Source organism: Daphnia magna, linkage group LG7, assembly GCF_020631705.1.
Source record: "Daphnia magna isolate NIES linkage group LG7, ASM2063170v1.1, whole genome shotgun sequence".
NCBI classification, from domain to species: domain Eukaryota; kingdom Metazoa; phylum Arthropoda; class Branchiopoda; order Diplostraca; family Daphniidae; genus Daphnia; species Daphnia magna.
Window position 1 is genome coordinate 9,267,917 of NC_059188.1, and position 14,656 is coordinate 9,282,572.

The 14,656-nt window shown below is 38.5% G+C and overlaps 1 long non-coding RNA gene and 1 pseudogene across 3 annotated transcripts; both read right to left on the reverse strand.

Annotated features, from left to right (window-relative positions):
* Positions 1–839: 839 nt before the first annotated feature.
* LOC116925082 lies at positions 840–3,200 on the reverse strand. Of its 3 annotated transcripts, none has more exons than XR_006648733.1 (6): positions 2,793–3,200; positions 2,411–2,731; positions 2,212–2,347; positions 1,662–2,149; positions 1,466–1,596; positions 840–1,379 (listed from the first exon to the last, which is right to left on the reverse strand). It is a non-coding gene; the product is annotated as an uncharacterized LOC116925082 (long non-coding RNA). The 3 variants fall into 3 exon arrangements; XR_006648732.1 differs by having other exon boundaries at positions 842–1,379; positions 1,466–1,839; positions 1,915–2,149; XR_006648731.1 differs by having other exon boundaries at positions 841–1,379; positions 1,466–2,149.
* A 1,177-nt stretch (positions 3,201–4,377) lies between these two features.
* On the reverse strand, positions 4,378–9,323 carry LOC123474163 (annotated as a pseudogene).
* Between the last annotated feature and the right edge of the window lie 5,333 nt (positions 9,324–14,656).

A 14,656-nucleotide genomic window follows, 5' to 3' on the forward strand; every position in this document is an offset into this window, starting at 1 on the left:
TTTGCTTTTCCACCACGCGCCACGATCTGGAGGAGCATCAACCGCACAATTGATTTTTAATCGCCCCGTCCACGATTGCCTGCCAGCCCCTCGCCGCTCTTTTGCCCCCGAGTGGCAGAAAGCGGCCAACGTTTTTAAAAAACGGACCCGACGATCAAAAGAGCTTCAAATCGCTCACTACAATAAAAAGACGCGGCCACTTATTCCGTTTGTGGTCGGAAATCACGTCCTCATTCAAAACCCGGACAGCAAGCTATGGGACACGTCCGGTGTTATTGTCGAAGTCTGTAAACACCGCGACTACTTGATCCAAACCCCAGCTGGCGTGTATTTCGACGCAATCGGCGATTTCTCCGCCTTCGTGTCCCAATATTCCCAGCATCCGCCAGTCTTCCGATTGGTACTGTGTTACCCCACCCAGGGCCAACCCAGCAGGACCAGGCGGAGCCGATTTCGCCACCGGAATCGCCGCCGCCGCTTCGCCGATCCGCGCGTGCCCGCCAACCTAAGCGAGTTCATTTCCCTAATAATTGGACACAGTGATTTGATTTGTTTTTTTTTTTATGCCGTCTCACTTTGTGTCAACTGCATTTCCCTACTGTGTCATGATTGCCCCAACTACTCTTTTCATTTACCCTACTGTACTGTTTTGTATGTACTGTGTGAGCAAAAAACACTTCACCTAACTCTTTTTGCTCGTTGAAAGAGGGGCGTGATTACGCCACATCTGGCAACACGGCACCCATCCCCCCAAGCCTGAGGTGCCCAACGGAGGAGCCCTCGCGTGGGGAGTTCCCTTTCGCCCTTCTTATGTAATGGTCGTGTCTACTCTCCCGGAATCCAATACAGATTGTATTCTCACTTCTTCACACTTGTGTAGCGTTTTCTCGACTTAGATGTTCTCCCGATGTTCATGATCTTTCCCTACAATACCATGGTCTTATGGAAGCAGACATGTCAGAACTTGACCTTGACGTCGATCTTCTCCTTGAGTTGTTTCTGGAGTTTCTCAGTGAACCATTTTTAAGAGAACTTCTTGATGGTGATCGAGTACTAAAGTAGCGATTTTTTGATCTAGATGTTCTTGAGGAACCATTTTTGTGATAGCTTCTTAAAGTTTCTCTGCTTCGTGATGTTTTCCTAGAGTACGGTTGCATTGCAGAACGATACACATGAGAACTTGTCCTTGACGTCGATCTATTTCGTGTGCTTGTTCTGGAATTACATTTTCTCGTTGAATATTGTTTATGAGATCTTTTTTACGTCGATCGAGTGCTTTGGTGAACACTTGAATGCTGTTGGATAGGTTCAGCAAGGTGGACACCGGAATGCTGTCGGATAGGCTCAGCAAATATGGACACTTGGACTGCAATGCCACACTGCGTAATACAAAAAAAAATTGGTCCATGCCACTCAATAATTCCAATGAACCATTTCAAGTTCAACGTAATGGCCAATGACTAACCAACTACTGCCTTCAGACAATGTGTATGAAATAACTGATGCCAAGGCAATAAGCAGGATTGTACTTGATAAGCTCAGCAAGGTGGACAATGGAATGCTGTTGGATAGAATCACCAAATCTGGACACTTGGACTGCAATGCCATATTGCATAATACAAAAAGAAAATTTTTCCATTTTGTAATGGCCAATGACTTACCAACTACTGCCTTCCCAGACAATGTGGATGAATTACCTGAATTAAAGGCAATTAATAGGCTTGCAATATGATAGACTAAGCAATATGAACAGTTGAATGCAGTTGGAGAGACTGAGCAACGTGGACACTCCGTTAAAATATTTTCTCTGACTTAGGAAACCGAGTTAAAAATCGAGCGCTAGATAGAAGCAATTACAAAAAAAAAAAAAAGGTTGAGTGAAAAAAAATTATTTTTTTTTTATCGTGGCGTAACCTGTTGCCATAAAGTTGACGATAAAATGCACCCTAAATGACAAATCAAAGGTGCTTGTCTTCGAAGATGGCAAACTGGTTCCTCAAACTCAATGCGTTGTTTATCCGCTTGAGCCAAATTATGACTTTATGAGGAGACATTTCGATTAACCCCTTCATGAGTTAAGTTACAGTTGATACGTTAGGTGTGAATAAGACTTTCGTGTCATAAGAATCCGGGGTCGATACCGTAGTTGCTATTGGAAAAATTTATCTTTTAGCTTTTATTTTATGTTTTAATAAAAGAAAAATGTGTCACCTGAGTTGCCCCAGCCGACGGTGACCAACTGATCAATTCCGATTCTCGGGAATAATGTGTACCCCAACTGGACGGGAGTGACAGAGCTGGCGAGCACTTCTAAGTCCAGTGTAACAACGGCAATATTGTCGTGATTCTAATATTGAAAAGGCAAATGATTTGGGGGTTAAGGAAAATGGGTTTAACGTATAAATCATACACCGGCTTTTTATTCCTGCAGATGTTAAACACAGATGCGCTTGAAAAAAGGTAACATCTCGCTCATGACCATGTCATCTCTTGCTCAGTGTGTACAAATGGAATACGGAGATAACAACCTCACCTTTCTCGTTCCATATTTCAATCATAAACTTCTATTTATCTTATGATTTAAGGCAACTCTATTAAATGAATACCACGTATGAATAAGGACAAGAAAGCTACCAGGTGTGAGAATCGCACTCACGTCTCTATAGAGAGACGAAAACTTAAGTCTCGCGACCTAACCACTTGGCCAAGCTGGTGACTTCAATTATCTTATCTATGAAAAATTAAGAAGTTATTTCCGTTTTACCTACCGGTACCAATCTACACTTGCATACGTTATTGCTAATGTTCTAAGTCTCCTACTAACGTCTCCATCCACCGTCTTGTGCCTGGGTTTCTACAATATATACGCACATAAACTTTAATCTTTTTTACCTGAAGAGTTTTTCATGATTCACTGTAGACACCAGCAGAAGTTCAAGTAATGGATCCCAGATAAAGTTCCACATCCAAGCATTATGAAATCAAGAACAGTCAAACAATGACTCATTTTGATTTCATTATGCTTCTGAAGCATGATGAAATTGTGAGAGAAGTGAGAAGTAAGAGATGAGTCAAACAATGACTCATTTTGATTTCATTATGCTTCTGAAGCATAATGAAATTGTGAGAGAAGTGAGAAGTGAGAGAAGAGTCAAACAATGACTCATTTTGATTTCATAATGCTTGGAGATGGAACTTTATCTGGGATCCATCACTTGAACTACTGCTGGTTGTTTTGTTTTGTTCTCATTTTATGACAATTTTTGTCCCCCTCCTGCACGCCACTAGCCTATGGCATTGATAATTACAAGGGTCATATTATTCTTATCCCACCTTTAATGACGTTGTCAGGTATACATATACCTTGTGACCTTCTTTTAACTCTTTCCTTCCCTTTTTTGCCGCTGGGTATTGCAATAAAAAAAGCCACGTAACCAGAGAAAAACAGACTATTCCTTAACAATCACACATTTGCTTTTTCGCCTTCAATTTTCACTAGTTTGAAGATAAAACAAGATATGTCCTTTAAAGACCATATACGCAATGCCATCAAGATCAGAATTGCAGGATTACCAATAAATGCCAAAATTTTAACTAATGACGATCCTAGATTGGCTTTCACTTATATTTTTCCCTTCACAACTGGAATAATACCTAGCCAATAAGTGAACACATTAGTGCCAATATCGGCCGCAAGGTGATATGGAGAATTCTTGCAAATTATTAACGGTGTTGATGCGTGATGCCACCCTTTAAATCGTGAGTAGGCCTACTAGGTAATAATTCGAAATATAAAATAGTTCGTTAAATTTTTGTTTCTATAGAAAATGAATTATATTCATCACTATTTTCCCTGTAATATTCATTGATAATATTGGGTAAAAGTTTCTAAGAATTTGAATGAAAGCCATTTTTACGGCGGAAAATGTGCGGTTGCGTTGTCAACGTTGTTTGGAGATTCGATTCACGATAGGCTATATATTATGTTATGACCATTTCTATGTGTGGCGGCACTTGAAATGACAGGGTTTAGCACACCTCCCACTGTTGGGATTGCTAGTAACCAAAAGTCTGTAAGCAATTACAACTCGAAACGTCAAGCTTTGGAAGTCTATGGGATTGGCCCACTATTTAATGCATGGCTGAATAGAGAGAGGTAAGAGCTATCAGCTGATGTCACGTTGTGGATTGTATAGTACAGCAATATGAACTCCATTCTGGCATGTCTGGAGGTTATTACTATGGCAAGTCAATCAAGTGCTTAGCGAACCATTTTTTCTATTTTCTCAATAAGTGGAAGCTGGCAAAACCGATTCTAACATCTAGTCGTAATATTTGCAAAATAGGAGTGATCTATGATGACCAAGAAAACACTGGTAACATTACAATCAATCTATTCCATTCACAATAATGCATCACAAAACGCCGTGGTAATAATGAAATGCCAATTAAACACGAAGCAGGGTAAAGTAAAAAAGTTTCTTTTAGAAATGCGACCAGAGAACAGCGACGATGGCGCTAGAAAACGCTCCAGCTGTACCGCCAGCCAATGCACTGGCGACGTCACCACCGACAATGGAGCCAAAGATCGACCCAGCCGACGCACTGGCACCGGCTACACCGGCGACACCAGCCAGCGACGTCACAGCACCTTTCTTGGCCAGCTGTACGCAGACACCAACTGCCAATCCCGTAGTTACACCCGCCATCAAACCACTTCCGGCAAATGTGCTTTGAACGGCTGCCATTATTTTACTCACTAAGATAGTCATGTTGTTACTACTGAAAGAAGTTGTGATAAAGAAAGAAATTACTATTGAAAAAAAAATAAACGAATTATTCGTTGGCTGAATTGCTTTTAGAATGGAACTTTAAGAAGGAATATTTAGGCGACACGAACAGCGTGAGCCACCAGTTGATTATTGGAGGGCAAAACAAGGTATTTGAGGTCGAACTGCTCGTCCCAAATGTTGATCAGACTTAATTCAGGAAGGTTGAAATTGTTTTTGCTCCCTTGAACGATGACTTGTTTGATGCGCTGATCCTCGAAAATCTCTTTTAGGAGTTTCCCACGTGAAAGTTCGGTCGATTCGTCTCGTAAAACCTGTTTCCAGCAGTCGAATGTGGCATTAAAAGAGCTGGCGTCTTGTTCACCTCCTAGGACAACCCAACCGACTGGACCAGCTGCAAAAATGCACCTGTAGATGTTACTGCAGCAGATGACGCGGATCCAATAGCAGCGCCCGTAGCAGCTGCTGCCCCAGTTCCACCAGCAGCAGCTCCAGTAATAGCACCAACAGTAGCTCCAATTCCAGCTGATCCAGCAACAGCGGAGGAAGCTGTGGTTGTTCCAGCCATTACTGCTGTAGCAAGTCCTGTCCCTGGTGCGAGTCCAGCGAGTGCTGGGGCAGTCACTGTGGCAGCTGCTCCTCCAGTCACTATAGTTGCTACCACTCCTACTCCCAAAACAGTCATACTTTCCTTTATATATAAAAATGTATTAGTGGCGCCACAGCGTTGATTGATGGGAATTTTTATATCATTTAATACCACTACCCTGACTATACCTTTTTAAAAACCCGCCTACAACGCCGAACCATTTTTTGAATCTTTTAAGCAAACATCTTTTATTATGGCGTCGGGGCAATCAGCGCAACCCCTGATCTTTGACCCGCCCCGCTATGTTTGAAGAAATAGTCCCACGATTGAGATGATAACCCTGATATCCTCTCTGGGGAAAAGGTACTCTATTCGCAACAAATTGTCGAAGCTATTAAACTTTTTTGTCGAAAGCCTAAAACAAACTTGGCTCGATATCATAAATTAAATAAAACGAAATAATTTGTCTTTACTCCGTTCGATTTCTCATGGTTTATCCGATGCTTAAAAGTAGGAAAAGCTGGAAATGGAAATAGAGCAAATGGAGAACGTGTGCCCTCACTGATTTATGAATGCAGTTTCCTGCTCGTTTGTTTGCCGGCCATGTTTGTTTCAAGCGTGTTTTCCCCCTGTGCATTTCTTATGGGATTACAAGGATGTTGCGATGTAAAAATTAAGGATAATTTTCAAACTACATATTTTTAATAATCATCTCTATAGAGAAAGAGCGAAGCGCGTACTCCCATTGTTTTACGGAGCGCACCTTGGTGTATTAAGATAAGTTTTGCGGCTGGAAACCATGTTTGATTCGAGATACAAACAAGGCCGCCAGCCGCAATTTCTCTCTTAAAATAGTAAGGTGCGTTCGTAAAAAGGTAGGAAGTCGCGCTTCGCTCTTCCTCTATTGAAGCAGAGTAATAGAATACTGGTGTAGACACGGCCATGTTAACTCCCCCTCTCGGATTTTTTCCCAAAAGTTGTTGCCAATTTCGCATATCGATTGTGAGAAAATGAGGCAAGATATCGATTTAAGTGTCCCATAACCGTAACTGCCACCTATGAATTGAGTTTTAAGGGTTGTTATTGTTATAACAACCCATATATTTATACATACATTTTTTCACACTAATTAATTAAGCCACTTTTTGTTTACTTTCTGAAGTACAGACGACGAAAATGAGCGAAAACATAGCGAAAACGTAATACATCACAAGTTCACAACACAGCCGCTGTGGCGCTTTCGTTATGGCACAGAAAGACTTTCAGGCCAAAAAGGCAACGGGAGGCCCCGCCATAAGAGTGGCTACACCAGTATTCTATTACTCTGATTGAAGGGTAACTACTAACTAAGGATCGCCCCCAATTAGTCATAATCGGGTTAACCGCCTCGCCCCGTGAAAATGCAATCGGGGCTGAATCGGGGTTCCATTTCGTCAGCCAGGGCGGGGCGGGGCAAAAATCGAGGTTAATCCGCTTGCCTCAACGCCATTTGCAAAAATGGCGCCTGAATTTAAACTATGAATTTGGGTCGGGTTTTTATCGGGGCAACCGGGGCGAACTCCCCAATTTTCATCATAATAATCGATTTCGACTCGATCGATTATGTTTTTTAAGTCGATCGATTGATTGCAATCGGGGTTTGCAGTCCCGATTAGGCACCTGATTCAACCCCGATTTAGATCAGGGTTCAAAAATTTTTCACTCCGAGCCCGAACGCCCCCCCCCGGGCCCGAATTTCGAAACCCGATTGGCAAAATGCACCCCCGATTAGGGTCGGGTTCGATCCCTAAGGGTAACATAGTTGGCTACATTTCAATAAAAAATTTACATTAATCTAATATGTACATGTTCGATAAATATTAGTCAAAATCTCTATATTTATGTTTTCGGTCTCGGCCTAGAGGAGAGTGGGGTCACAGGGCATTGAAACAAAAATTGTTTCTCGCGCTGTATCAGAGGAATTTTCTTGAAAAAGTTATGGTTAATAGAATGACGGGTTTACAAGTTTACGAGTTTTTTTATTAAAAATTTTTTAAGGAATCTGAAAAAAATTTTTTTGTACTCCCTCTGTTAATTTAGCTTTTTTATTTTTTTTTGTTTTGAACCCTAAAATGGTACACTTTAATAACAAAATTAGTTTTAAACGATTTGCAATTCATTTTTCTATAACTTAATGGCATTTAATTTTTTTCCTGTATTCTTAAATAATTTTTAATAATTAAATGTAACGATGATCCTATTGTGGGGCAATTGAAACCCTTTGTTAATATTTCGTGTCCGCGAGTGGGTACATTTTTCGCAAGTAGAGGAGAGTGGGGCCAATTGAAACGATTTTTGCATTTTCGGCCCCCTGACCTAAAATACTGATTGAATTCAACCAAAAATTTTATAGTTGTGTAGCAAATTATCTTAGCTACACAAAATTTTTTTTTGTGGAGTTACACAGATATTACTAGCTGTAACCTGTAAAAACTAGCAACAACTCAGAAAAATAACGCAAAAATGTCGGGGCAATTGAAACACGTCGTCGGGGTAATAGCAACATGGGTTTCCCCATAAGCGAGCTACCCGAACAGTGTTGCTGGTTTGAAGAAAAGGAGTCCCGATTTCGCGCGCATTCACGGAAATGCTAAACACAGGGGTGTTTCAATTGCCCCTCGCATGGGTTTTCGCTAAATTAATTATTTTATGTAATTGAATAAGCAATTATTTGAAAACAAATGCAACAAACTTGTAGAAAAATGAACGCAGATTAATTTAGTACTATTTAAAATAATTTTTTTTAACTTTTAGGGGGTAAAATTGAAAAAATAAAACGATACAAATTATCAAGCGGAAGTCAAAATTTAATTTTATTGAGATAACTAAAAAACTATGAGAGCTACTAATTTAAAATTTTTCTTAAAATCAACACCCAATTTTTTCAAATCTCTACCTGTCATACGTCGAGAGCCAGATTTTTGTTTCAATTGCCCCACGTTTGAATTTGCCCCTCTCCCCTATTTGATGTAATTCATTTCAACAAATGTAAATCATCCTATTAACAAAACTATAATACTTGCATTAGCTGTTTGGGATTTATTTGAAAAAGCATGTAGCTTAATGGGAGTTTTTCTTAAATTTAATTATTTAAGTAATTTAAACTTAAGTACCATATACCATAAGCATATGTAAAAATCTATAAATTGCATTGTACCTTGTGGTAAAATTTGATCACACTAGCAGTTGTGGCTGCTGAGATATCGTGATTTAGATTTTCTGTCGGTATAAAGAAGCTTCTTTATGGGAAAACCCACGTTGCAATTGCCTCGACACACGTTTCAATAGCCCTGCTACCATGGCAATTCAAACACAAAAAGTCGCCTTAGTTTTTTACAATTTATTACAATTAAACTTAATTTTGTCTCATTAAAAAAATACTGTTTAATAGCTGAGATAGTAGGCTACAATCCTGTATAATTTTTATGTTAAAATTTTTAGCTTTGTGTTCAAGAGATACAAAAAACCAAAAAGTGTCTCAACTGACTCCACTCTCCCCTACATATGTCTGGCCTACTACCAGTAGCAGTAGGTCCCGGCGCAAGAATGCCACTTAACAAAGAAAAAAAAAATTAAAGGAAAGTACGGGAATTACGGGAATTTACGTTCTTTGTGGAAATAACGAGAAGTACAAAAATTTAAGGAATTTAGGGAAATCATGGCTATGAAAAAAATGGCAAAAAGAAAACAATTTCTCGAGGATCACTCTGGATTAGAGACGGCAAGCAAAAATAGAAATTTGAAAGTTTGCTAAATGCAACTTACCTTTGTTACGGTCTCGAACAAATTCAGACTATAAATGAATGGGTCGAAAATTTCGATTTAATACCTCACTTCTTTTTTTATACGTACCAAATTCAAAGGCGAGCTGGGTTAATAAAGTACAAAGGCTTGTTGATAAATGATAAGCTATCAGTAAGTTTTCTTCCAGTAAACAGCAACAAAAATCCTTGACTCATCAATAAGCTAGCCTATAGGTTATACATTTATACAGCGCCCACGTAAATTGTACAACACAAACTCACCCGAGAACGGATGGATATCTTTTCTGTAATATTTTTAAAATTTCGATCTATTTCCTAACGATTTAGCGATTGTAATCGATTGAAAAATAAAAAACTCTAATATTTGATTATAATCGACTAAATCGTTGAAAATTGATAAATCGTTTAGCATTGCTTGTGCACTAACTAAAAACGAAAATTTTTTTATGCTTAATGATCAATGTGTTTATTTGTTCTGAAAGTAGTCGGATGCTGCTACTACAAAATTTAAACTGTAAACTTAATCTTACCACTATTTGGAATCATCTGTGATTTGAACAATATTGAAACGCTCTGACACTTGGGCAATCGAACAGGTTTAAATTATGATTTACACAATATTGGACAAGCAGCATTTTAAACTTAATCATGTTACAATGCTGCCAATGATGAAGTGGCGCGTGGTTTCTGAACAACTTTCTCACGCGTTTGGCTTGAGCATGTTGGCTAACCACTCTCGTACAATCACGTTGCTTATCCCGCTGAAGCAAAGAAATGAAAGTAAAAGCATTGCATTACATGACAATCGGTAAATCCTGTTAAACCATCATATAATTGGATAGAACCAATAGAAATGCAGTTTGATAGTCTTCTGGGTTACTCAGTTCTACGCCAACAGTTAAACAAAATTTCCATTGAGCAACTGGCTAGATACGGAAAAAAATTATTTTTTTTTTGCCTCCTGAAATTTTTTCACCAAGAATACTGCAATCAGCCAACTTCTGTCAGCACTCTTTCCACCCGAACCGCCTGTCATTTTGACGAGATTAGTCGACAACGCTGTAGTAGTCTACAGTAATATTTTCCCTTCCATCGTTATTGTCCACCACAATCAAGATTTTCGTTTAGATTCACTTTTTGTTCTCTTGTTAAACATTTTCAGGGGATCATATTGTTATCTCTGCGTTATGCATCCTGGTTGTGGTAGCATAAAGTTGGGTTAAATACTTGAGACATATATTTAAATAATATTATCCATTTAGATACATTAAATGTGTGAGGATCGAACTAACGTATCTATACAAAGACCAGAACTTAATCTGGCGCCTTAACCATTCGGCCAACCTGACTGTCATTTACACGTCAACTTATCGAATTTATTAGCGAAATCTCGTCCAAAGAATGAAAGAGCAAGTTTCGTTCTGAGAAATCAAATCAATGGTTGTTTGACTATAAAGAAACTCTAACTAGACCGTTACACGGCAATGTTTTCACAGCCCAATGCACCTTTTATTGGATAACCATTTACTAGAAACCCATATCACAGACTACGAAGTAAAAGACCGCGGATGGGCGCCATAAGGCTGAGAGGCAGTGGGGTGGACATGCTCGGCCCTACCGATGGTGGCACGCAGATCGTTATAGGCAATGGTTTTGTATGTTTTTCTGTTTTCCCTACTGAACCAATGGTTCACACACCGGGGGTTTTTCACGTGTAATTTTTATTTTATCACCTATATTTATGTATATTAATTTTTTCCCCCTTTTTTTAATTCCTATGAATTATTTCAATTTTTTATTTTACGCCTAGTCCTCCCTAAAAAAATGCTTTTTTTGCCCCCCTTTTTTGTAATTTTGTAGTAGCAGCATCCGATTACTTTCAGAACAAATAAACACATTGATCATTAAGCATAAAAAAATTTTCGTTTTTAGTTAGTGCACAAGCAATGCTAAACGATTTATCAATTTTCAACGATTTAGTCGATTATAATCAAATATTAGAGTTTTTTATTTTTCAATCGATTACAATCGCTAAATCGTTAGGAAATAGATCGAAATTTTAAAAATATTACAGAAAAGATATCCATCCGTTCTCGGGTGAGTTTGTGTTGCAATTTACGTGGGCGCTGTATAAATGTATAACCTATAGGCTAGCTTATTGATGAGTCAAGGTTTTTTTGTTGCTGTTTACTGGAAGAAAACTTACTGATAGCTTATCATTTATCAACAAGCCTTTGTACTTTATTAACCCAGCTCGCCTTTGAATTTGGTACGTATAAAAAAAGAAGTGAGGTATTCAATCGAAATTTTCGACCCATTCATTCATAGTCTGAATTTGTTCGAGACCGTAACAAAGGTAAGTTGCATTTAGCAAACTTTCAAATTTCTATCTTTGCTTGCCGTCTCTAATCCAGAGTGATCCTCGAGAAATTGTTTTTTTTTGCCATTTTTCTATAGCCATGATTTCCCTAAATTCCTTAAATTTTTGTACTTCTCGTTATTTCCACAAAGAACGTAAATTCCCGTAATTCCCGTACTTTCCTTTAATTTTTTTCTTTGTTAAGTGGCATTCTTGCTGCCGGGACCTACTGCTACTGGTAGTAGGCCAGACATATGTAGGGGAGAGTGGGGTCAGTTGAGACACTTTTTGGTTTTTTGTATCTCTTGAACACAAAGCTAAAAATTTTAACAAAAAAATTATACAGGATTGTAGCCTACTATCTCAGCTATTAAACAGTATTTTTTTAATGAGACAAAATTAAGTTTAATTGTAATAAATTGTAAAAAAACTAAGGCGACTTTTGTGTTTGAATTGCCATGGTAGCAGGGCTATTGAAACGTGTTGTGAGGCAATTGGCGTGGGTTTTCCCATAAAGAAGCTTCTTTATACCGACAGAAAATCTAAATCACGATATCTCAGCAGCCACAACTGCTAGTGTGATCAAATTTTACCACAAGGTACAATGCAATTTATAGATTTTTTACATATGCTTATGGTATATCGTACTTAAGTCTAAATTACTTAAATAATTAAATTTAAGAAAAAACACCCATTAAGCTACATGCTTTTTCAAATAAATCCCAAACAGCTAATGCAAGTATTATAGTTTTGTTAATAGGATGATTTACATTTGTTGAAATGAATTACATCAAATAGGGGAGAGTGGGGCAAATTGAAACGTGGGGGCAATTGAAACAAAAAATCTGGCTCTCGACGTATGACAGGTAGAGATTTGAAAAAATTGGGTGTTGATTTTAAGAAAAAAATTTTAAATTAGTAGCTCTCATAGTTTTTAGTTATCTCAATAAAATTAAATTTTGGACTTCCGCTTGATAATTTGTATCGTTTTATTTTTTTCAATTTTACCCCCTAAAAGTTAAAAACAATTATTTTAAATAGTACTAAATTAATCTGCGTTCATTTTTCTACAAGTTTGTTGCATTTGTTTTCAAATAATTGCTTATTCAATTACATAAAATAATTAATTTAGCGAAGACCCATGCGAGGGGCAATTGAAACACCCTTGTTTAGCATTTCCGTGAATGCGCGCGAAATCGGGACTCCTCTTCTTCAAACCAGCAACACTGTTCGGGTAGCTCGCTTATGGGGAAACCCATGTTGCTATTACCCCGACGACGTGTTTCAATTGCCCCGACATTTTTGCGTTATTTTTCTGAGTTGTCTCTAGTTTTTACAGGTTACAGCTAGTAATATCTGTGTAACTCCACAAAACAAAAATTTTGTGTAGCTAAGATAATTTGCTACACAACTATAAAATTTTTGGTTGAATTCAATCAGTATTTTAGTCAAGGGGGACCGAAAATGCAAAAATCGTTTCAATTGGCCCCACTCTCCTCTACTTGCGAAAAAATGTACCCACACGCGGACACGAAATATTAACAAAGGGGTTTCAATTGCCCTACAATAGGATCATCGTTACATTTAATTATTAAAAATTATTTAAGAATACAGGAAAAAATTAAATGCCATTTAGTTATAGAAAAATGAATTGCAAATCGTTTAAAACTAATTTTGTTATTAAAGTGTACCATTTTAGGGGTTCAAAAAAAAAAATAAATAAAAGCTAAATTAACAGACGGAGTACAAAAAATTTTTTTCAGATTCCTTAAAAAAATTTTAATAAAAAAACTCGTAAACTTGTAAACCCCCGTCATTCTATTAACCATAACTTTTTCAAGAAAATTCCTCTGATACAGCGCGAGAAACAATTTTTGTTTCATTGCCCTGTGACCCCACTCTCCTCTAGAACGAGACCGAAAACATAAATATAGAGATTTTGACTAATATTTATCGAACATGTACATATTAGATTAATGTAAGTTTTATTGAAATGTAGCCAACTATGTTACCCCTTAGGGATCGAACCCGACCCTAATCGGGGTGCATTTGCCAATCGGGTTTCGAAATTCGGGGCCCGGGGCGGGGCGTTCGGGCTCGGGTAAGGAAATTTTGAACCCTGATCTAAATCGGGGTTGAATCAGGTGCCTAATCGGGACTGCAACCCCGATTGCAATCAATCGATCGACTTAAAAACATAATCGATCGAGTCGAAATCGATTATTATGATGAAAATTGGGGAGTTCGCCCCGGTTGCCCTGATAAAACCCGACCCAAATTCATAGTTTAAATTCAGGCGCCATTTTTGCAAATGGCGTTGGGGCAAGGGGATTAACCTCGATTTTCCCCGCCCCGCCCTGGCTGACGAAATGGAACCCCGATTCAGCCCCGATTGCATTTCACGGGGCGAGGCGGTTAACCCGATTATGACTAATTGGGGGCGATCCTAGTTAGTAGTTACCCTTCAATCAGAGTAATAGAATACTGGTGTAGCCACTCTTATGGCGGGCCCTCCCGTTGCCTTTTTGCCCTGAAAGTCTTTCTGTGCCATAACGAAAGCGCCACAGCGGCTGTGTTGTGAACTTGTGATGTATTACGTTTTCGCTTTATGTTTTCGCTCATTTTCGTCGTCTGTACTTCAGAAAGTAAACAAAAGTGTGGCTTAATTAATTAGTGTGAAAAAATGTAATAGTATAAACATATGGGTTGTTATAACAATAACAACCCTTAAAACTCAATTCATAGGTGGCAGTTACGGTTATGGGACACTTAAATCGATATCTTGCCTCATTTTCTCACAATCGATATGCGAAATTGGCAACAACTTTGGGAAAAAATCCGAGAGGGGGGTTAACATGGCCGTGGCTACACCAGTATTCTATTACTCTGCTTCAATAGAGGAAGAGCGAAGCGCGACTTCCTACTGTTTTACGAACACACCTTACTATTTTAAGAGAGAATTGCGGCTGGCGGCCTTGTTTGTATCTCGAATCAAACATGGCTTCCAGCCGCAAAAGCTATCTTAAAAACCAGAGGTGCGCTCGTAAAACAATGGGGGTACGCGCTTCGCTCTTGCTCTAAGAGAATGATTATTATAAATATGTAGTTTGAAAAT